Source organism: Budorcas taxicolor, chromosome 21, assembly GCF_023091745.1.
Source record: "Budorcas taxicolor isolate Tak-1 chromosome 21, Takin1.1, whole genome shotgun sequence".
NCBI classification, from domain to species: Eukaryota; Metazoa; Chordata; class Mammalia; order Artiodactyla; family Bovidae; genus Budorcas; species Budorcas taxicolor.
The window spans coordinates 4,408,151-4,430,758 of record NC_068930.1 but is presented as its reverse complement, the minus strand read 5'-3'; the positions used below and the strand labels follow the sequence as shown (position 1 = coordinate 4,430,758).

At 49.1% G+C, this 22,608-nt stretch overlaps 1 long non-coding RNA gene, 3 other non-coding genes and 2 pseudogenes across 7 annotated transcripts in view; all 6 read right to left on the bottom strand.

Moving 5' to 3' along the window:
- LOC128066840 (uncharacterized) overlaps positions 1-22,608 on the bottom strand; it is a 68,628-nt gene that overhangs the window by 36,732 nt on the left and 9,288 nt on the right. For 3 of the 4 annotated variants that reach the window (XR_008201248.1, XR_008201249.1, XR_008201250.1), the window contains 5 exons: positions 21,100-21,249; positions 18,662-18,812; positions 15,868-16,017; positions 13,355-13,499; positions 12,229-12,338 (listed from right to left, as the gene is read on the bottom strand). This is a non-coding gene — a long non-coding RNA (uncharacterized LOC128066840). Of the gene's footprint in view, positions 1-12,228; positions 12,339-13,354; positions 13,504-15,867; positions 16,018-18,661; positions 18,813-21,099; positions 21,250-22,608 lie in introns of all 4 variants that reach the window. The other variant, XR_008201251.1, reaches the window with a different exon arrangement.
- On the bottom strand, positions 224-308 carry LOC128067080 (uncharacterized; annotated as a pseudogene).
- On the bottom strand, positions 13,025-13,112 carry LOC128067084 (uncharacterized; annotated as a pseudogene).
- LOC128067073 (small nucleolar RNA SNORD116) lies at positions 15,533-15,624 on the bottom strand. Its single transcript, XR_008201289.1, has one exon. It is a non-coding gene; the product is annotated as a small nucleolar RNA SNORD116 (small nucleolar RNA).
- On the bottom strand, positions 18,335-18,426 carry LOC128067072 (small nucleolar RNA SNORD116). Its single transcript, XR_008201288.1, has one exon. It is a non-coding gene; the product is annotated as a small nucleolar RNA SNORD116 (small nucleolar RNA).
- LOC128067071 (small nucleolar RNA SNORD116) lies at positions 20,777-20,868 on the bottom strand. The gene has a single exon (XR_008201287.1). It is a non-coding gene; the product is annotated as a small nucleolar RNA SNORD116 (small nucleolar RNA).

Below are 22,608 nucleotides of genomic sequence, written 5' to 3'. Positions count from 1 at the left end.
ACCCGCAGCAGGAGACCACAATCCTGACTGGGCTCATAAACCAAGACCAGACATGCGGCCTGTAGCCATCCAAGGAGGACGGGAGTCCCAGGCTCCTTTCCCAATGGCTCCTCTTCCCATGAGAAGGCTGTCACCCTCAACTTACACAGTGAAGCTGCTGAAGCACAAGGAAGCAAGTGCCACATGGCATTCTCTCTATTTTCCCTGTGGGAACCACAGGCTGGAACTTAATTTCAATGAGGGGACCATAGGGACTGCTCACTCATTTTGTTCAGATTCCCAAGCATTTGTGGGAGTCAACACAATCCTACCATGTGCTCAGACACTGGATGTGGAAAGTTGTGGCTTCTACCTTAGGACTGTAGGCGAGCTCAATCACATCAGCATTTGAGACCGCCCAGAACCAAGACAAGGGTAGGAATTGTAGTCAAGCCTCAGGCCATGGGACCTTGAATGCCAGGGAGTAAGCACAGAAGGTAAGGGTGTAACCCTGGGACCCAGAGGCCTGTAGACAAACCACTAGGTTTTGGGAAAGAACTGCCACTTACAACTGTGGGTGTTCCACCTGTAAACCCATGGGCTGCATGTTCACTCATATATGGGGGATCATTAATTTCACCTGGCCTCACCTCCCCAAGCCAAGTGTCACAGTATATGCAAAGGGTCACCTGTTGCGATGGTATTCCAAGTTGGTGACTCAAATTAACTTGAGGCAAGAAAATATCTGCAGGCTTGAGGAATACCAACAGGCACATAGCAGACAGAGTCAATGCTCACAGGAGAGTTGAGATTCATACTGCATCTATGACACAATTGCTGCAACTCTGGTGTGTCAGAAGCCAAAACTGAGCGCATTGCCACAGGAAAAAATTCAGTGTCAAGCGGCCAGCAGGATGAAGTGCTGATGTTCTGTCAACTCACTGGTCTCAGACTCTGCAAATCCACTTCTCTTACTATCACTGACAACACAGTGTAAAGATAACCTCTAAGAAACCCCAGAAAAACATCTATTTCTGCTTTATTGACTATGCCAAAGCCTTTGACTGTATGGATCACAATAAACTGTGGAAAATTCTGAAAGAGATGGCAATACCAGACCACCTAACCTGCCTCTTGAGAAATCTGTATGCAGGTCAGGAAGCAACAGTTAGAACTGGACATGGAACAATAGACTGGTTCCAAACAGGAAAAGGAGTACGTCAAGGCTGGATATTGTCACCCTGCTTATTTAACTTATATGCAGAGTACATCATGAGAAACGCTGGACTGGAAGAAACACAAGCTGGAATCAAGATGGCCAGGAGAAATATCAATAACCTCAGATATGCAGATGACACCACCCTTATGGCAGAAAGTGAAAAAGCCTCCTGATGAAAGTGAAAGAGGAGAGTGAAAAAGTTGGCTTAAAGCTCAACATTCAGAAAACTAAGATCATGGCATCTGGTCCCATCACTTCATGGAAAATAGATGGGGAAACAATGGAAACAGTGTCAGACTTTATTTTTGGGGGCTCCAAAATCACTGCAGATGGTGACTGCAGCCATGAAATTAAAAGACGCTTACTCCTTGGAAGAAAAGTTATGACCAACCTAGATAGTATATTCAAAAGCAGAGACATTACTTTGCCGACTAAGGTCCGTCTAGTCAAGGCTATGGTTTTTCCAGTAGTCATGTATGGATGTGAGAGTTGGACTGTGAAGAAGGCTGAGCACCAAAGAATTGATGCTTTTGAACTGTGGTGTTGGAGAAGACTCTTGAGAGTCCCTTGGACTGCAAGGAAATCCAACCAGTCCATTCTGTAGATCAATCCTGGGATTTCTTTGGAAGGAATGATGCTAAAGCTGAAGCTCCAGTACTTTGGCCACCTCATGTGAAGAGATGACTCATTGGAAAAGACTCTGATGCTGGGAGGGATTGGGGGCAGGAGGAGAAGGGGACGACCAAGGATGAGATAGCTGGATGGCATCATGGACTCAATGGACGTGAGTCTGGGTGATCTCCGGGAGATGGTGATAGACAGGGAGGCCTGGCATGCTGCGATTCATGGGGTTGCAAAGAGTCAGAAACGACTGAGTGACTGAACTGAAGAAACCCCAACTCACCCTCAGGGGAAGGAGGCCACCTTGTCTGAACTACTACTGTCCCTCCAGGAAAACACACTCTTGGCACCTACTCTGCTCACAATGGTCTCACCACCGTAGGGAAGGAACAAAGGTATTTGAAAGCTTACACAAGAATAAGGCCCTCCTTTGACAGGGAGATTATCCATGAAACTAGTTCTTGGACTGTGCAACAAAGGGGCTCCACAGTACAGCTGTGAACAATCTGGGTGGCACACAAGTGTGCTTGTTTCCCGGACTACAGCCGTGCTACAAGCATTTAGCTTGAAAAACACAAAAAGCTACAGGCCATTGGAACTATTCTGAAATGCAAAGATGTGGCACTCCATCCTTTACAGCACTTAAGTTACTCATAGTGATGTATTGCACTTTTTAAGGCAGTAACATTGTTAGGGGAAGCACACTGATTGAAACCGCCCACCCTGGCCAGGCACCATAATAACCATTTGCATGAGTTGTTTTATGACAGGAAATCCTGATAAGGAATACAGAACTAGTAAGCCACCACCAACTGGAAGAGTTCAGGAAAGGTCTAAAGGAGACACCGCATGTCCGTCCACTTCCCAGAATCCCTCTTGCTAGCATCCATCTTGGCTGAGTGATGCGTGCACCACCAGGAAAGACTCTGAATTAGAATGATTGGCCAAAGACCACCCGGAAACTAATCCCATCACCATAAAACCCAAGACTGCGAGCCACGCGGCAGAGCAGTTCTCCTGGGTTCCCTTACCGTACTGCTCTCCACCTGGGTGCCCTTTCCTGATAAAATCTCTTGCTTTGTCAGCACACGTCTCCTCAGACAATTCATTTCTGAGTGTTAAACAAAAGCCCACTCTTGGGGCCCTGTAGGGGGGCCTCCCCCTTCCTACAACAACTGGCGACCATGAAGGGACACCCCCATTTTTACTGGGGCTGACATCCAGACTGCTTGGGGCACTCCAGGACCAGCTTGCCTGCCGACAGATCTGACCCAGTGGCCGCAACTGGGACTTGTTTGTCCCTGGTCTCCTCCTGACGTGGACAACTGGCCAGGGTGCCCCGACCGGGTAAGGAACAAGAGATTTTGTTGACCCCCTTTTATCTCACCCCTCCTTTCAACCTATCCTATCCTATTTTTCTAGTCCCCTGGTCCTGGACGCAGGAGTCTGGTCGAAGGGCCTCTGCTTGAGCTGAGGATTGGAGACTGATCACCTCCTATTGGCAGAGAACTCAAATTCTGGTTCTGATTTCTGGTAGGGCCGAGTTCCAGTCCTCCCTTCTCTGGAGGCCCAGGGAAAAGTCCTGTAACGCCTGGATACCTGTAGGTGGCAGGAGACGTCTGTAAGGCCACCCCTTTTTCTTTTTCCTCTTTCTCTCCCCCACGCTTACACCTTTTGTCTCTTTCCTCTCCTTCTCTCTCAACCTGGCCTTTTTTCCTCTCTGTGAAGACCCAAGTTATTTAGTTCTGGGTCTTTGCAAGAGATTTTCTGAGAGGCTACGCTCTCTGCTCCCCATCATTGTGCTTTCTGTTATTAGGGAGACAATCGGGCATTAGAAGCCGTCCATCAGGTGCCCTGTTTCTATAAATTCAGCCATTTAATTGAGCGTTTGGCTGAGTGCTTCCACATGGGAATGATTGACGGGGTTCAGTATAGTCGCACCTGGTCTTGGGTGAAAATTAACACCCTAAACACATCCTTAGGGGTTAATTCACCTTTTGGGACCAGTCCAACAGCACCGTCGATTGTGCTTACTACTGAACATTTCCTTTGGCGCATATACAATCAGGCAATTTGGGACCAGGAGAGAGCTTACAGTCTCTCTAGAGTCAGATATAGGGGCATCCACCCCAATACTGGTCCCCTGGGAACGAGATATAAATTATACTGTCACTAAACTGGGAAATAAGCCTAGCTTCCCTTTAGACACCCCGCTGGGTTGTCTTTTGGCCCACTGGGAGGGATACCAACTGGAAGGGCTAAAAAAGAAAAAAATTATCAAATACTGTACTCAATACTGGCCTACTTACTCACTGGAAGGAGGGGGGAAAATGGCCCCAGTCGGGATCACTTGGATACAACACCATTTTACAGCTCAGTCTATACTGCAAACGCAAGGGTAAATACAAGGAGATTCCCTATGTCCAGGCCTTTATGGCCCTCTACCAGGATTCCAGGAAAAAGGGAAAATACAAGCTTGAGGGCTTTGATAAATGCTCTTCCAAAATCCTTTTAGAAAGGTCTGAAACAGAAGATCCCCTTGACCTTCCCCTAACCTCCTCTGCTTCAGCAGAGAAGTCACGGGGAAAGGAGGGTAAGACACACCTGGAAGTCACGAGCTTGGACCCCAAAGTCAGGAGGCTAGGCCTGGGAATCATGAGCTCAGACCCAGAAGTCACGGGTCTGGGCCCAGAAGTCATGGGACCTGAAGGGAAGTCACTCACCATCGCCTCAGCTCCTCCTCCATGTGCCCCCTCCCCTATGGGGTTACGATCAGGAAGTAAGCTTTGTCCTCCACAGAAGGAAAGGTCATCCTCAGACAAAATCTGCTCCCTAAGAGAGGTACCAGACAGGGAGGGGGAAACTATTCACGTTCATGTTCCATTCTCTATGCAAGACATTACCCAATGCAAGGAACAACTGGGCTCATATTCCAAGAACCCCCAAAAATTTAAGGATGAATTTGAGCATCTTAGCCTTAACTTCTCCCTCACCTGGAGGGATATAATGGTTATCCTCACCTGGTGTTGTAATGATGAGGAAAAAGCTCGAATCCTAGATCAGGCTAGAAAAGTGGCTGAAGAAAGACAGTGGGTAGATGTCAGTCTGGCCCCTGCCGAAGAGGCAATCTCCTCTACAGAGCTAGACTGGGATCCTAATAAAAGGGCAGGAGAGGAATCCTTAAGACACCTCATTACTTGCCTACTAAAGGGAATGACCCAGGGTGTCCGAAAGGTTGTTAATTATAATAAGATAAAAGAGGTTACACAGGAAGAAAATGAAAATCCAGCTCTTTTTTTGGGGGGCAGACTCACAAAAGCCTTTAAAAACTTTACCAAGACAGATCTAAAAAGTATGGAAGGAAGAGTCCTGTTGGCCCATTCCTTCATAACCCAGGCAGCCCCAGACATAAGGAGAAAATTACAAAAACTAGGAAAAGGACCAGAGACCCCAATTTCCGATTTGGTGGAGGAGGCAAACAGGGTGTTTTTGAACAGGTACCAAGAGGAGGAAGCAAAAAGGGAGCAAAAGGAAGCCTGAAAAGATAGGAGAATAGAGAGGCAGACCCAGGCCCTGGCCCAACAACAGGCTAAAATCCTGGCTTTGATTCATCCTGCCACTACACTAGAGTCTGGGGGAGAGCAAGGAAGGAAAAAGGATCTTAACAATCCACAGCAGCTGAGACACATCCAGTGTGCCTACTGCAAAGAAGATGTGTACTGGAAAAGGGAGTGCCCATATTGCCCTAAGGGAAGACGTATGGAGACCCCTAAACCTGCTCCCTCTGTATTAGTCCTGGGCGACCAGGACTGACGGTACCCAGCGGCTCAAGAAACCCCCACGAATGGTGAGGCCCAGATCACTCCTCTAGACCCTTGGGTGACTCTACAAATAGAAGGTAAGGATGTGAACTTTCTTTTAGACATGGGGCTGCCTTCTCTGTTCTTCCTTTCCAATTAGGACCTTTAGATTCCCAGACTAAAACAGTGATAGGGGTAGATGGAAAACCTCAAAGCAACTGGCAAGGAATCCACCCCTTCTTATACATCCCTGGTTGCCCTGCTCCCCTACTGGGGAAAGATCTTCTTTGCCGCCTCCAGACCAGAGTGACTTGGGGAAAGCTAGAAGTCGATAATTTCCTTTGCCTAGTGTCTGAATATTTAGTTAGATGTAGAAAAGGAGGAGTCTGTCCCTTTCTTAGATGAGGTCAATCCCCAGGTGTGAGATGTCTCTAGCCCTGATCTAGCCATAAATGTTCCACCGGTAAAGATCTTCTGAGGCCAAATGCTCCCTACCCCTGGAAAAGACAACATCCCTTAAAACCAGAAGCTCTTGAAGGTCTTAGACCATTAGTTAACAAATACCGAGATACTGGAATTCTAATCACCTGTGAGTCTCCCTGCAATACTCCAATCTTGCCTGTTAAAAAACCAGATGTATCTTATCGATTCGTCCAGGATCTAAGAGCTGTTAATGAAGCTGTGGTTCCCATCCACCCCATAGTCCCAAATCAGTATACCCTCCTATCCCAAGTCCCAGGAAATGCTAAGTACTTCTCAGTCTTGGATCCTAAAGATGCCTTCTTTTGCATTCCTCTCCATCCTGAATCCCCAAAACTCTTTGCGTTTGAGTGGCAGGACTTGGAAACAAGGGAGGCCACACAACTCTGCTGGACTCGACTACCACAAGGGTTTAGGGACAGCCCTAATATTTTTGGGACCTCCTTGGGGAGAGAACTAAGGGAATTAACTTTAACAAACAGCAATCTAATACAATATGTGGATGACCTGCTCATATCTAGTCCAGATTTTACCAGCTCTCAAATGGACACTATTAAAACTCTAAATTTCCTGTATGAAAAGGGCTATTGAGTACTCCCCAAGAAAGCTCAGATTAGCTTAACCCAAGTAAAATACCTTGGATTTATAATTATGGAAGGAAAAAGAATGCTCGACCCCCAGAGGAAATCCCTCATCTTAAACACCCTGTACCCTCCAAACAAAAAAACAGCTTAGGGGATTTTTAGGAATGACTGGGTTTTGCAGGATCTGGATTCCTAATTATGGCAATCTGGCCCGACCCCTAAATGAAAAGTTAAGAGGGAAAGAGGAAAAGCCACTCGACTGGGATGAGACCTGCAAGGTGGCCTTTAATGCCCTAAAAGAGTCTATCACTACAGCCCCAGCTTTAGGCCTCCCAAACCTGGAAAAGCTTTTCAAGCTTTATGTTTCTGAAAGGATAGGAACTGCTCTTGGGATGTTAGGACAAATGATGGGGCCTGTATTACAACCCGGCTTATCTCTCAAAATAACTAGATGAAGTGGCCAGAGGGTGGACCACTTGCCTCCGGGCAGTAGCGGCCATTGCTCTTATGTTAAGAAGGCATCTAAGCTGACCCTGGGTCAGCCCACCATAGTGTATACGCCTCACCAGGTGCAAGCAGTCTTGGAAACTAAAGGGGATAGCTGGATGACAGGGGGAAGGATCACCCAATACCAAGCCCTCCTCCTTGACACTCCAGAAATAAAGTTGAGGGTCTGTCAGACTTTAAACAGAGAAGGCAATGGCACCCCACTCCAGTACTCTTGCCTGGAAAATCCCATGGATGGAGGAGCCTGGTAGGCTGCAGTCCATGGAGTTGCTAAGAGTTGGACACGACTAAGCGCCTTCACTTTCACTTCTCACTTTCATGCATTGGAGAAGGCAATGGCAACCCACTCCAGTGTTTTTGCCTGGAGAATCCCAGGGACGAGGGAGCCTGGTGGCCTGCCGTCTATGGAGTCGCACAGAGTCGGACATGACTGAAGCGACTTAGCAGCAGCAGCAGACTTTAAATCCAGCCACCTTACTGCCAGATCCCCCTACTTCCCCTTTGGATCACCAATGCATGCAAATCATAGACGAGTTATACTCTTCTCACCTGGACCTATCAGAGACACCTTTATCTGACCCAGAGGAAAAATGGTACACAGATGGCAGTAGTTTTGTAGAAAAGGGAGAGAGGAAAGCAGGATATGCTGTAGTGAGCCTAAAGGAAACTAAGGAAAGTGGGTCTCTTCCCCCAGACACCTCAGCCCAGAAAGCTGAACTTTTTTGCCCTGATGTGAGCTTTGGAATTAGGAGAAGGAAAGAGGATTAATGTGTATATGAACTGTAAGTATGCTTTCCTCATCCTGCACGACCATGCAGTAATTTGGAAAGAAAGAGGGATGCTCAGTGCTCGAAGCTCTCCAATTAAACACAAAGAGCTCATTCTCAGGCTCCTAGAGGCAGTCAAACTTCCTGCAAAATTAGCTGTCATCCACTGTAAAGGTCACCAAAAGGAACAAGAAGAGGAGGCCCAGGGAAACAGAAAAGCTGACCAGGAAGCTAAACGAGCTGCTAGGGAAGCTACCCCTGTCACTGCTATCTGCCCCCTTTTCCCCAGGGAAACCCTGACTCCAGATTATACCCCAGAGGAACATTCCTGATATGCTGAGCGGGGCTGGGAGATTGGGTCACATGGGTGGTTTCAGACTGATCAGGCCCAAGTAATACTCTCTGACTCTCAGGTTTGGAAAATTATTAACTCCTTACATAAAAGTACCCATTTTGGAAGAGATAATCTGGAAATCTTGCTCAAGCCTATCCTCTACCATCCCAGTTGGCTAAGGTTGTTAGACAGGTCACACAGAATTGTGATACCTGTCTAAGAAATAATCAAAAAACCAGACCCTTGCCACCTCCTCTAACTAAATGTGTCCAACATCGGGGATCATACCCAGGAGAGGACTGGCAGGTGCATTTTACAGCCATGCCAAAGACCCAAGGGTTTTCTTATTTGCTAGTCTTTATTGACACATTCACAGGATGGATTGAAGTGTTACCTACTAAGACACAGAGAGCCACAGAAGTCTGTAAAGCTCTGCTGAAGGAGACAGTACCTAGGTTTGGGTTGCCTTGATCACTTCAGAGTGACAATGGGCCCTCATTTACAGCCACGATATCTCAGAACCTGGCCGCATGCTTAGGCATAAAATACCACCTCCACTCATCTTGGAGGCCTCAAGCTTCGGGAAAGGTAGAGAGAGCCAACCAGACTCTTAAAAGGGCTCTGGCCAAGCTATGTCAAGAAACACATAAGTGGATCCATATGCTATCCATAGCCCTCATGAGGGTACAGACAGCCCCCAAACGGCAACTATTATTAAGCCCTTATGAAATGATGTCCATTCTTAACTTCTGATTTGTTTTTTGATGAGGATACCAATACTCTCTTAAAACATATAGTTGACCTGGGACGGTTTCAACAAGAACTCCAATGATACAGAGAACAGATCCTCCCTAGACCACAGGAAAACTTGAAAAATCCCCAGGTAGAGCCAGGGGACCAAGTATTAGTAAAGACCTGGCAAGAAAAAGGGAGTCCAAGCCAGCTGTCCGAGAAATGGACAGGACCATATCAGGTTGTCCTAGTAACTTCAACTGCTGTAAAAGTGAAGGGTCTATCTGCCTGGGTCCACAATTCTAGAATAAAACCCTATGGCCTACAGGACGGGGAGACGGGGATTGAGACTCCAAAACCAGAGGACAACTATTCCTGTGAACCTGTTGAAGATCTCAGACTCTTGTTCAGGCGGAACCCCATCAACTCTCCCTCAGATAAGTAAAAATGCATCATATGATGTTCTACCTCTTTCTAACCATGCCTCCCTGTATGGCTATTAATCTCTCTTGAAACGAGGCATATATGCTTGCAAACCACACTGCTTCTTGACTCACCCTAACCAGCCCCTGCTGGATCAGCATTAATGGCAGGAGCTGGGGGTATGTCCAACCTATCCCAGGCTATCAATGGCCTACCCTTCCAGCCGAGCTACATGCTGTTACCCAGCGTACCCCATCTGGTCATAGTATGGCCTTTTGGGAAAAAGGGGAAAAAAAGTCATGCCTTGGTATCAGCAACAATTGTCTATATTTACCCCCTCAATAACATCTGTAATCCCACCTGAGCCCTTATTTTCTCTCTTGACTAACATTCCGCAAGTGACTTTCCCTATCTGTCTAAAAAGCAACTCCCTGACAGGGGTGTCAGGGGGAAATCTAGGCAACTTATAATGTGCGGTGACTTTCACTGTTGAAACTAATGAGAAAAACTGGGACCTAGAAATTTCACTAGGGTATTATGATTTAGCCCAAAGTCTGGGAACTAGAGGTTCTGGGAGAACTGACACAGTATACCTATCCCCGAACATGAGGCTCTCCTCGGATGCTATTAACCAGTCTCGAAAATCCATGTTCTGTGCTGGACGACCAAAGAACCATACCTGTTCATCCTGGTTTCTAAATCAGGCAGGCAACTCTGACCCCTGTTATTCCCTTGTAGGGGTACCCAACCCTGAAAACCTAACCCTATGGTGGGAGCCTAAACGAAATACTCTCTACCTTGAGGACAAAACCCAGGATGTCTCACAACACTTGAATACCTTCCTAAATGCCCTCACTGTTGCCGGTTTGGCAGAAGTGGAGTGACAGTCTCCTCCCAGCTACTAAGAGACTGCCCCTGTTCCATTATGCCACGTTCCAGTTGTAAGGCAGATGGAAATCCTGCTCCTCTTTGGCAAACCCGTTTTGCTGCCCAGCTTAAACCCAGTCATGGTGTCTATTTCATATGTGGGGATAAAGCTTATTTATCCCTACCACCTTTTTGGTCAGGAACTTGCTCCCTAGGGTATGTTACACCCCACATAGATCTGGCCTGGAGTAATACCTCCTTGCCTTTACCAGTATATACCGACCAGAGGATACGTCGTGCGGTAATACTTACCCCTCTTTTCCTAGCCCTAGGACTGACCACCAGTTTGACAGGAGCTGCCATGGGGGGGAACTTCTTTACATAAATTTCAGCAGCTTTCTACAGACACTGCTGTATCCATAGAAAAAATGGCAAGGACCCTCCAACACCTACAATCCCAGTTAGACTCCCTAGCCACAATGGTCCTACAAAATCATCGGGCCCTAGATTTACTGACTGCTGGATAGGGGGGCACTTGTCTCTATCTAAAGGAAGAATGCTGTTTTTATTACAACCAGTCTGGGCAGGTCCAAAAAGATATCAAGGGGCTTTTGGAACAGGCCACAAAGATCTGGGATTTGAGTTCAACAAGTGTATGGAGTTCTCTTTCTTTCCCTTCCTGGCTCCTACCATTCATGGGTCCAGTGATAACTATCTTATTACGCCTCCTATTTGGCGCCTGTATACTCCAACTACTTACAAAGTTTATTTCCAGCAGACTCCAGCAGTTCCAAGCCAAATTGATGTTACTACAAGGGTGGAAGCTGTTTTCAGATGTGGAACACCCCAACTTAGATCGGGTAGACAGAGACTTCTGCTCTGCTAGGCAGGCCTATGCCCATGCACAGCAGGAAGAAGTTACAGAAGAAAGAGACCTCCGCCCCAATTCCCAAGAAGTATCTTGAGTATGAAGTCTCTCACGGGGGAGTTTTTAGGGGAAGCACAGTGATTGAAACAGCTCACCCTGGCCAGGCACCATAGTAACCATCTGCATGAGTTGTTTTATGACAGGAAATCCTAATAAGGAATACAGAACTAATAAGCCACCACCAACCGGAAGAGTTTGGGAAAGGTCCGTCCACTTCCCAGAATCCCTCTCGCTAGCATCCATCTTGGCTGAGCGATGCGTGTGCCACCAGGAAAGACTCTGAATTAGAATGATCGGCCAAAGACCACCCAGAAACTAATCCCATCACCATAAAACCTGAGACTGCGAGCCACGCGGCAGAGCAGTTCTCCTGGGTTCCTTTACCCTACTGCTCTCCACCCGGGTGCCCTTTCCCAATAAAATCTCTTGCTTTGTCAGCACATGTGTCTCCTCGGACAATTCATTTCCAAGCGTTACACAAGAGCCCAGTTTTGGGCCCTGGAAGGGGTCCCCCTTCCTGTAACAACATCACTACAGTGGCCCTGGAGACAACACAAGACCCAGGTGATCCATGACCACCCTGACAGCACAAGCCATGCCATGACAGAATCCAGAAACAGCTGCAGCTGCTGAACCCACCATGATGTCTCTGGCTTGAGGCTAGGAATGCAAGAGACCACAGTGTTGCTGCACCAGCAGGCCACAAAACGAAAAGACCCCTGTGCCAGAAAGCCTCTCCTGTCCTTAAGACAGCACCCGCTTATGTGGGCAACTGACTCCTCTGCTTTTACTGGGTCCAGCCCACTGAATTCCAGGGAAAACTCCTAAACTTGTGAAAGGATACATGGGCTGGATATAGAAATAACATGTGGATGTCCCAAGGCACACCTTATGCCATGCACACAGGGAGAACATGGAGAGATGGACAGAAAACATCCCCTTTGCCTCATAATTGGCCACCAGGACAAGACAGGACACAATACCAACCTCTTGTGGATCTGGAGTTCCGCCACAAAGGAAACCGATTATGGGAGAGGAAAACTGTTGGATGGTCCATACATCTGCCACTGTTGTCCTTCCTAATACTCCAAATGCACCTGAAGGAAACCAAAGAGTCCATGAAACCTGACTGAAAAACTTATCCATCCACCTGCTTACTCACCCATGGGTTCAACCACCGTTCTGGGCGTATTTCCTGCTGTACAAGCTTTTCTCACTTCCTGTCATCCACCCGCATCAGAGAAATATGCTGGACCTTCTCATCAACATAGGATTCTGATTTCCTTGGAAAGGCACTAAGGCACCTTCCAGATTCAGCCTCCCAACACCAGTGCACACTCACACACAAAACGAAAGAAATAATACAAGAAGGGTCCATCAGCTTGCCCAAACTCCTGGACACTATGCTCATTTGCTTCTTCAAATATCAGGAGAAAACTACGTAGCATGAGGCCACAACTCCTGTTCTGAATCTGAACAAAAACAATTTATTTTCTGAATGAACTCAATGTTAGCTGAGAGGCCCACAAATGGCTTTCACTTTCTCTGCCATGGCACTTTCACCCACAGCAAAAGACAACAGCTCTGGCTAGTCTCGTGCAACCAGAGACAACACATGGTCTCTAGCCATCCCCTGAGGATGGGAGATGCAGGCCCTTTTCCCCATGTCTCACCTACACACCACAAGGTTGTCACTCTCAGCTTCCCTGCTGTTGCTGCTGATGCCCCAGGGAGCAAAGGCAATGTGACCCTGGCCATTCCATCCCTCTGGGAACCACATGCTGGATCTTAGTTCCAAAGAGAACATGATATGGACTGATAACTCACTTTGTCAGATTTTCAAGGCTGTCTTTGGGAATCATCATCCATCTAAGTGCATGTGCTCAGATGCTGAATGAGCAAAGTCAGGACCTCCACCCCTGGAAGGCCAGCAATCTCAATCACATCAGCAGTTGGAACTGCACAGATCCCAGCCAAGAGGCAGGAACTACAGCTAAGCCTGTGGGCTGTGGGACCTTGCGTGCCCCAGGGAAAGTACAAAGGTGAAAAAGCAGACACCACATCCAGAGCCTTATGGCCAAACCACCAGGTTTACGCGAAGATGGCCACTTACAGCCATTGGTGTTCCTCCTGTACCATCACGGGCCGCGTGTCCAGTGGCCTGTGGCAGCTCGTAGGCCTCGACTTTCCACGCTGGGAGTCATGGAATATGTGATGGGTCCCTGATGCCAATGGTCTTCCATCCTGGGCCACTCAATCTGGCTTGAGGCAAGGAAATACATGCAAGCATGAGGAAGAGAGACAGGCATACAGGGGAAAGAGGCAAGGCCCCCAGGAGCATTGCCCTCATACTTGCATCTACCATTCAATTGCTGCACCTCAATCTGGTATGTCAGAAGCCAAACATGAATGTGTTGGCATGTGGATTGCTTCAGATTCAAGGGGCCATCAGGACAAAGAGCAACAATCTGCCAACTCCCTGGCCTTGGACCCTGAAATTTCTCTCCCCATGCCATCCCCACCAATACAACTTAAGGATGTCCTCCGTGAATCCCCAAGATGCCCTCAGGGGAATGGGGACCCCTTGGTCTAATAGCCACCTCTGTTCCAGAGAAATACACCCATGCTAGGCACCTGATCTCACAAAGAGCATGCCAGTGTGGGAAAGGAAAAAAGTTTCTGAGGGTTTCCAAGAAAATAAGGCTTTTCTCCAACAGGGAGCCTATTGATGAAAAATGGCAGTTTAAGTCCCATGACAAAGGGGCCCCACTGGATACCTGCGCTCAGCGCAGCTGATACATGAGCATACTTGCTTCCTGGCTCAAAGCAATACCACAAGCTCTTCCTTGGACAACATGAAAAGTTATAGGCCATTGAACCATTTCAGAAAACAAAGATGCCAGGGCTCCACTAACAGCAACAAGGTCACTTTCCGTGCTGCCTTGCTCTTTGTAAGCCAGTAACATCACTGCTGTGAATCCAGACACAAGACAGGTTGTCCACGACCATCCTGACACCATCAGCCACAATATGACAGAACTCAGCAAACAGGCACGACAACTGGGCGCACATGACATCACAGGCCAGAGATCAAGCAAGCAGGAAAGCAATGCATTGCTGTACCAGCAGGTAACAAAACAAAATGAGCCCCATGCCAGACAGCCTCTCCTCCCCTTAATACTGCAGCTGCTCATGGGGACAGCCAACTCCTGTGTTTTCACAGGGTTCTGCCCATGGATTGCCAGGAAGAGCTCCTTAATTCAGAAAAAAATAGGAGAGATGAGTATAGAAACAATGCTGGGAGGTCAGGAGGCACATCTTTATGCCATGCACGTGGTGAGAACACGGTGAGGTGGACAGAAAATATCCCCTGTGCCTCATATTGGCCCCAGAAAAACCAAGACACAATGTCATGATGGCAAGAACTGAAGGCTCCAGACATCTGCTGCAAAGCAAAGTGACCATGGGAGAGACCAAGTGTTCAATGGTCCATGAACGTACGAATCTGCCACTGCAATCCTTCCCCACAGTCACTCCAACTGTATATGAAGGCAACCCAGACTTTAAGGAACCTGACTGACTTGTCGATCCATCCATGCATCCATCCACCCATGGGTTCCACCACCATTCGAGGTGCATTTCAAGATCTCCGAAAATTGCTCTCCCCTGGCATCCACCCAACTCAGGGCAATGTGCTAATCCTCCTTTGACACAGGATTTTTATCCACAGAAACACCCTAATGGAATTTCCAGGCTCAGCCGCCCAACACCAGCACCCATGCACACTGACCAAAGAAACAATCAGATGAGGGGCCCTCAGCTTGGCCCACCTCTTGGACACTCTGCCCATTGATCTTCTCTCAGTATTAGGAGAAAACTATGTAGCAATCCATCCCCCAGAAGAACATGACACAGAAGGCTGGCTGAGGCCATGACTTCTGTTCTGACCCTGAGTGAAAACTCTGTGCTACCCACCAGGGACCAGGCAGTGGGCACACGGAGGCCTGACAAACTCAGTGGCAGCCCAGATGCTCTCAAATGGCTTCTGCTTCCTCTGCTACCCTCACTCTCATCCACACCAGGAGACAAAAGACCTGGATAGCTCATGCAAAGAGAGACAATTCATGGTCCCCAGTCATAACCCGAGCATGGGAGATGCAGCCCCTTTCCCCTATGGCTCACCTTCACATCACAAGGCCCTCACCCTCAGCTTGCACACTGTGGCTGCTCACATCCCAGGGAGCAAATGAATGTGACCCTGGCCCTTTGATCCCTGTGGGAGCCACGTGCTGGACCTCAGTTCCGATGAGGAGACGGTAGGGGTGGCTCACTCATTTTGTTCAGATTTCCAAGGAATGCATTTGTGGGAGTCATCATCGATCCAAGCACGTGTGCTCTAGGTGCTGCGTGAGCAAAGTCGCCTCCTCCATCCCAGGAAGGCCAGGGAGCTCAGTCATGTCAGCATTCAAGAGTGCACAGATTGCAGCCATGGGGCAGGAACTGCAGCCAAGCCTTGGGCTCTGGGACTTTGCATGCCCCAGGGAAACCCCAGAAGGTGAGGGCACAGATCCCATGCCCAATCCTTGGGGCCAAACTGCTAGGTTTCCTTGAAGAAGGGCTGCTTACCGCCATGGGTGATCCACCTGTACATCGAAGGACCAATTGCCCAGAAGCCTCTGGGGGCTCACAGGCCTCGTCTTGCCAGAACAGTTGTCATGGAATATGCGACGAGTTCTCTGTTGCAAACAGTCTTCCATCCTGGCATACTCAAGGCAACTGGTTTGGGGTGAGAAAACACACACATGCGTGAGGAAGAGCAATAGCCATACTGGGGAAAAAGGCAAGGCCTCCAGAAGTGCTGCCCTCACTCTTGCATCTACCATTCAATTGGTACACCTCAGTCTGGTGTGTCAGCCATCAAATATGATGCGTTAGTGTACAGATACCTTCAGAGTCAAGGGGCCTGCAGGACAAAGACTGCCAATTTGCCAACTCCCTGGTCTTGGGCCCTGTAATTCTGCTCCTCATGCCGTCCTGGCCGACACAGCTTAAGGATATCCTCTGTGAACCCCTGAGACACCCTCAGGGAACTGGGGACTCTTGGCCTAACAGCCACTGCCCTTCCAGGGAAACACACCTGCTCTTGGCACATACTCTGCTCACAATGGACGGCCCAACACAGGGAAGGATAAAAGGTACTTGAAGACTTCCATGACAATAAGACCCTTCCCTGACAGGGAACACATCCACGAAAAATGTCTCTTTCAGCCCTGCAACAAAGGGGCCCTGATGGACATCTACGCTTAGCCCAGTTGACACACAAGCATGCTTTGCTTCCTGGCCAAAAACCTTGCTAGAAGGCCTTCCTTAGGCAACATGAAAAGATGCAGGCCATCGGAGACTTCCTGAAATGCAAAGATGCTGGGGCTCCACCCTTTACAGCAACTGGGTCACTTGCCATGCTACCTTGCTCTCTGTTAAGGCAGTAACATAACTTCTGTGAACCACACACAGCACAAGACCCAGGTTGTCCACGACCATTCTGACACCACCAGCAAGGTCATGACACAAACCAGTAAAGAGGTGAGATGATTGAACCCACATGACACCTCTGGCCAGAGGCCAGGCATGCAGGAGAGCACAGCCTCGCTGAACCAGCAGACTGCACAACAAAATGAGCCTCACATCAGATAGATTCCCCTGCCCTTCAAACCGCAGACACTCACAGGAGCATCTGACTTGTTTCCATGGGGTCCTACCCTGAGTTCGGGGAAGAGCAAATAAACTTGTGCAAGGATAGGTGGGTTGGGTATAGAAATGACACTGGGATGTCCTGTGGCACAGCATCACTCCATGCACACGGGGACAATGTGGCAGGATGAAGAGAAAATATCCCCTCTACCTCTTACTTGGCCTCCCTGATAGCTCAGTTGGTAAAGAATCTCACTGCAATTTAGGAGACCGTTATTTGACTCCTGGGTTGGGAAGATCCACTGGAGAAGGGATAAGCTACCCACTACACTATTCCTGGGCTTCCCAGGTGGCTCAGATGGTAAAGAATCTGCTGGCAATATGGGAGACCTGGGTTTGATCCCTATGTTGGGAAGATATCCTGGAGAAGAAAAAGGCTACCCACTCCAGTGTTCTGGCCTGGAGAATTCCATGGAATGGATAGTTCATACTTGGCCCCCAGGTCAGGACAAGATACAATGCCATGTTGGGAACCACTACTGGCTCCGGAAGCCTGTCACAAAGGAAACCATTGATGGGAGAGGTCAACTGTTGGATGGTCCTTGAACCTATGAATCTGCCACTGTGATCCTTCCCCACACTTACTCCAACTGTATATGAAGGCAACCCAGACTTCAGGAAATCTGACTGAATAGCTGGTCCATCCACCCACCCATCCATTAACAGGTTCCACCACCATTCAAGGTGTATTTCAAGATCTCCGAAAATTGCTCTCCCCTGGCATCCACCCAACTCAGGGCAATGTGCTAATCCTCCTTTGACACAGGATTTTTATCCACAGAAACACCCTAATGGAATTTCCAGGCTCAGCCGCCCAACACCAGCACCCATGCACACTGACCAAAGAAACAATCAGATGAGGGGCCCTCAGCTTGGCCCACCTCTTGGACACTCTGCCCATTGATCTTCTCTCAGTATTAGGAGAAAACTATGTAGCAATCCATCCCCCAGAAGAACATGACACAGAAGGCTGGCTGAGGCCATGACTTCTGTTCTGACCCTGAGTGAAAACTCTGTGCTACCCACCAGGGACCAGGCAGTGGGCACACGGAGGCCTGACAAACTCAGTGGCAGCCCAGATGCTCTCAAATGGCTTCTGCTTCCTCTGCTACCCTCACTCTCATCCACACCAGGAGACAAAAGACCTGGATAGCTCATGCAAAGAGAGACAATTCATGGTCCCCAGTCATAACCCGAGCATGGGAGATGCAGCCCCTTTCCCCTATGGCTCACCTTCACATCACAAGGCCCTCACCCTCAGCTTGCACACTGTGGCTGCTCACATCCCAGGGAGCAAATGAATGTGACCCTGGCCCTTTGATCCCTGTGGGAGCCACGTGCTGGACCTCAGTTCCGATGAGGAGACGGTAGGGGTGGCTCACTCATTTTGTTCAGATTTCCAAGGAATGCATTTGTGGGAGTCATCATCGATCCAAGCACGTGTGCTCTAGGTGCTGCGTGAGCAAAGTCGCCTCCTCCATCCCAGGAAAGTCAGTGAGCTTGATCAGGTCAGCATTCAGGACTGTGCAGATTGCAGCCTTGGGGCAGCCAAGCTGCAGGCCCTGGGACCTTGCATGCCCCAGGAAAAGCCCAGAAAGTGAAGGTGTGAATCCCATGCCCAGATCCCTGGGGCCAAACCACTAGGTTTCCTCGAAGAAAGGCTGCTTACCGCCATGGTTGTTCCATCTGTACACTCAAGGGCCACTTGTCCAGTTGCCTCTGGGGATTCGTGAGATTCATCTTGAGAGGCTGGCTATCATGGAATATGCGATGGGTAACCTGTTGCCAACAGTTTTGCATCTTGGGCCACTCAACCTGGCCTGGGACGAGAAAACACATGCATGTGTGAGGAAGAGCACCAAGTGTACGGGGGAAAGAGGCAAGGCCTCCGGGAGCATTGCCAATCATTCTGGCATCTACCACTCAATTGCTGCAAGAAGGTGTGCTGTGTAGGCAGCCAAACAGGGATGTGTTGGTGTACAGATACATTCAGAGTCAAGGGACCTACAGGACAAAGCATGCCAATCTGCCAACTGCCTGGTCTCAGGCCTGCAATTCCACTCCATGGCCAACACAATCTAAGGATGTCCCCCAAGAATGCTGAGAACCCCTCAGGTGAATGGGGCCCCCTTCGCCACTGCCCTTCCAGGGAAACACACCCACTCTTGGCACCTACTCTGCTCACAATAGACTCACCAGCACGGGAAAGGATAAAAGGTACCTGAGGGCCTCCATGACATTAAGCCCCTTCTTTGATATGGAGCATATCCATGAAAAATGGCTCTTTTGGCCCCATGACAAAAGGGCCCCAGTGGACTCAGCCCGGTTGACACATGAGTGTGCTTGCTTCCTGGTCAAAGCCATACTAGAAGCCCTTCCTTGAACAACACGAAGAGCTACAGGCCATTGGAGCCATTCCAAAGCACAAAGATGCTGGGGCTCCACCCTTTAGAGCAACTGGGTCACCTGTCATGCAACCTTGTTCTTTTTGAGCCAGTAACATCACTGCTATGAGCCCAGACACAATATGAAACTTAGGTCATCCACAACCATCCTGAAACACCAGTCATGACACCACAGAACCCAGCAAAGAGGCACAATGATTGAACCCACATGACGCCTCTGGCCACAAGTTCACAGGAGAGCACAGCCTTGCTGCTAAGCACCACACCAGAGAGCTTCTCCTGCCCTTAAAACTGTAGCCACTCATCTGACTCCCCTATTTCCACAGGGTCCCTGCCCCTTAATTTCTGGGAAGAGCTCCTAAACTTGGGCAGGGATAGGTGGGCTGGGTATAGAAATGACACTTGGATGTCCTGAGGCACAAATTCACTCCATGCACATGGGGAGAACATGGCAAGATGGACAGAAAACATCCCCTCTGCTTCATATAACCCCCAGGCCAGAACAAGATAAGACACCACCTGGGGAATCACTCATGGCTCTGGAGGTCTGCAGCAAAGGAAACCAATCACAGCAGAGGCCAACTGTTCAATGGTCCATGAACCTGTGAACCTGCCACCACAGTCCTTCCCCACATTCACTCCAACTGAACCTGAAGGCAACCCAGAATTCAGGGAACCTGATGACTTGCTGATCCATTCACTTGCCCATCCATCCATGGGTTCCACCACCACTTGAGGTACATTTCACGATCCCCAAGCTTTGCTCTCCCCTGGCAACTGCCCATCTCAGGGCAATGTGCAGGTTCCTCCTGTTGACTTAGGACTTTCATCCTTGGAAATGCCCTAATGCATCTGCAAGGCTCACCCTCCGAACACTAGTGCCCACTCACATACCAACCAAAGAAACAATCAGATGAGGGGCCATCAGCTTGGCCCAGCTCCTGGACACTCTGCCCAATGATCTCCTCTGATCACCAGGAGAAAACTATGCAGCATCCTGTCCCCCAGAAGAACATGACACAGAAACTTGTCTGAAGCCATGACTCCTTTCCTGACCGTGAGTGAAAACACTTTCAGGCAAAGGCGGTGTGGCTGACAAACTCAATGGCAGTCCAGATGCTCTCAAATGGCTTCCATGTCTCTGCTACCAATAGAATCATACATACCAGGAGACAAAAGCCTTGGCTAGCCTCATGCAACCAGAGATGACTCATGGTCCCTAGCCATATCCCGAGGTTGGGAGGTCAGGGCATCTTCCTCATGGCTCATCTCCATACCACAAGGCCATCACCCTCAGCTTGCACACTGTGGCTGCTTACACCCCAGGGAGCAAATGAAATGTGACCCTGGCCCTTTGATCCCACTGGAAATCACGTGCTGGACCTCAGTTCCGATGAGGAGACGGTAGGGATGGCTCACTCATTTTGTTCAGATTTCCAAGGAATGCATTTGGGGGAGTCATCATCGATCCAAGCACGTGTGCCCAGGAGCTGCATGAGCAAAGTCACCACCTGCATCCCAGGAAGGCCAGCGAGCTCAATCAGGTCAGCATTCAAGAGTGCACAGATTGCAGCCATGGGGCAGGAACTGCAGCCAAGCCTTGGGCCCTGGGACTTTGCATACCCTAGGGAAACCCCTGAAGATCCCATGCCCAGATCACCGGGGCCAAACCACTAGGTTTCCTCAAATAAGGACCACTTACCTCCATGGGTATTCCATCTGTAAACCCAAGGGCTGCATGCACAATGGCCCCCAGGGGCTCATGCTCCTTGTCTCACCAGGCTGGGATTCACAGAATGTGTGACGGGTTCCCTGTTGACAATGGTCTTCCATCCTGGGCAACTCAATCTGCCTTGAGGTGAGAAAACACATGCATGCATGAGGAAGAGCAACAGGTGTACAGGGGAAAGAGGCAAGGCCTCCAGGAGGGTTGCCCTTATTCTTGAATCTACTATTCAACTGCTGCACCTCGGCCTGGTGTGTCAACAGCCAAATGTGAGTGCATTTGCACATGGATACCTCCGGAGTCAAGGGGCCATCACGACAAATAGCACCAATCTGCCAAGTCCCTGGTCTCAGGCCCTGCAATTTCTCTTCTTTTGCCATTCCCACTGAAAGCTTGAGGATGTCCCCCAAGAACTCTGGAGACACCATGAGGTGAACTGAGCCCCCTTGGCCTAATAGCCACTGCCCTTCCAGGGAAACATCCACTCTTGGCACCTATTCTGCTCACAATGGACTTGCCAGCACAGGGAAGGATAAAAGTCACCTGAGGGCTTCCATGATAATAAGTTCCTTTTCCAACAGGTTGTATATCCATGAAAAAAGGCTCTTTTAGTCCTGCAACAAAGGGGTCCCAATGGACACCTGCACTCAGCCTGGCTAACACATGAGGGTATAGGCTTCCTAGCCAAGAGCCATGCTAGAAGACCTTCCTTGAACAGCACAAAGAGCTACAGGCCATTGCAGACATTCTGAAGGGCAGAGATGCTGGGGCTCCACCCTTTAAAGCAACCGGGTCACTTGTATGCTGACTTTCTCTTTGTAAGGCAGTAACATCATTGCCATGAACTCAGACACAACATGAGAATCAGGTTGTCCATGACCACACAGACACCATCAGCCATACCATCACAGAATCCGGCAAAGAGGCATGATGAATGAATCCACATGATGCCTCTGGCCAGGAACACAGGAGAGCACAGCCTCCCTGCACCAGTGGGCCAAATGACAAACTGAGCCCCACGCCAGACAGCCTCTCCTGCCCCTACGACTGCCCACTCACATGGGCCGCCAACTCCCCTTTTTCCACAGGATCCTGCTCCCTGATTTCTGGGAAGAGCGCCTAAACTCAGGCAAGGATAGGTGGGCTGGATTTACAAATGACAATGGGATATCCTGAAGTACAACTTCACGCCAAACACAAGGGGAGAACGAGGCAGGATGGATAGAAAATATCCCATGTTCCTCATACTTGACACCCTGGACAGGACAAGATATGACACCAGACTGGAAACCACTCCCAGCTTCAGAGGTCTGCCACAAAGGACCTATCACAGGAGAGGCCAACTGTGGCGGGTCCATGAATCTGTGAACCTGCAAACCTGCCACCATGGTGCTTCCCCACACTCACTCCAACCTTAACTGAAGGTAACACAGACTTCAGGGAACCTAACTGAGTCACAGGTCCATCCACTTGCCCATCCACCCA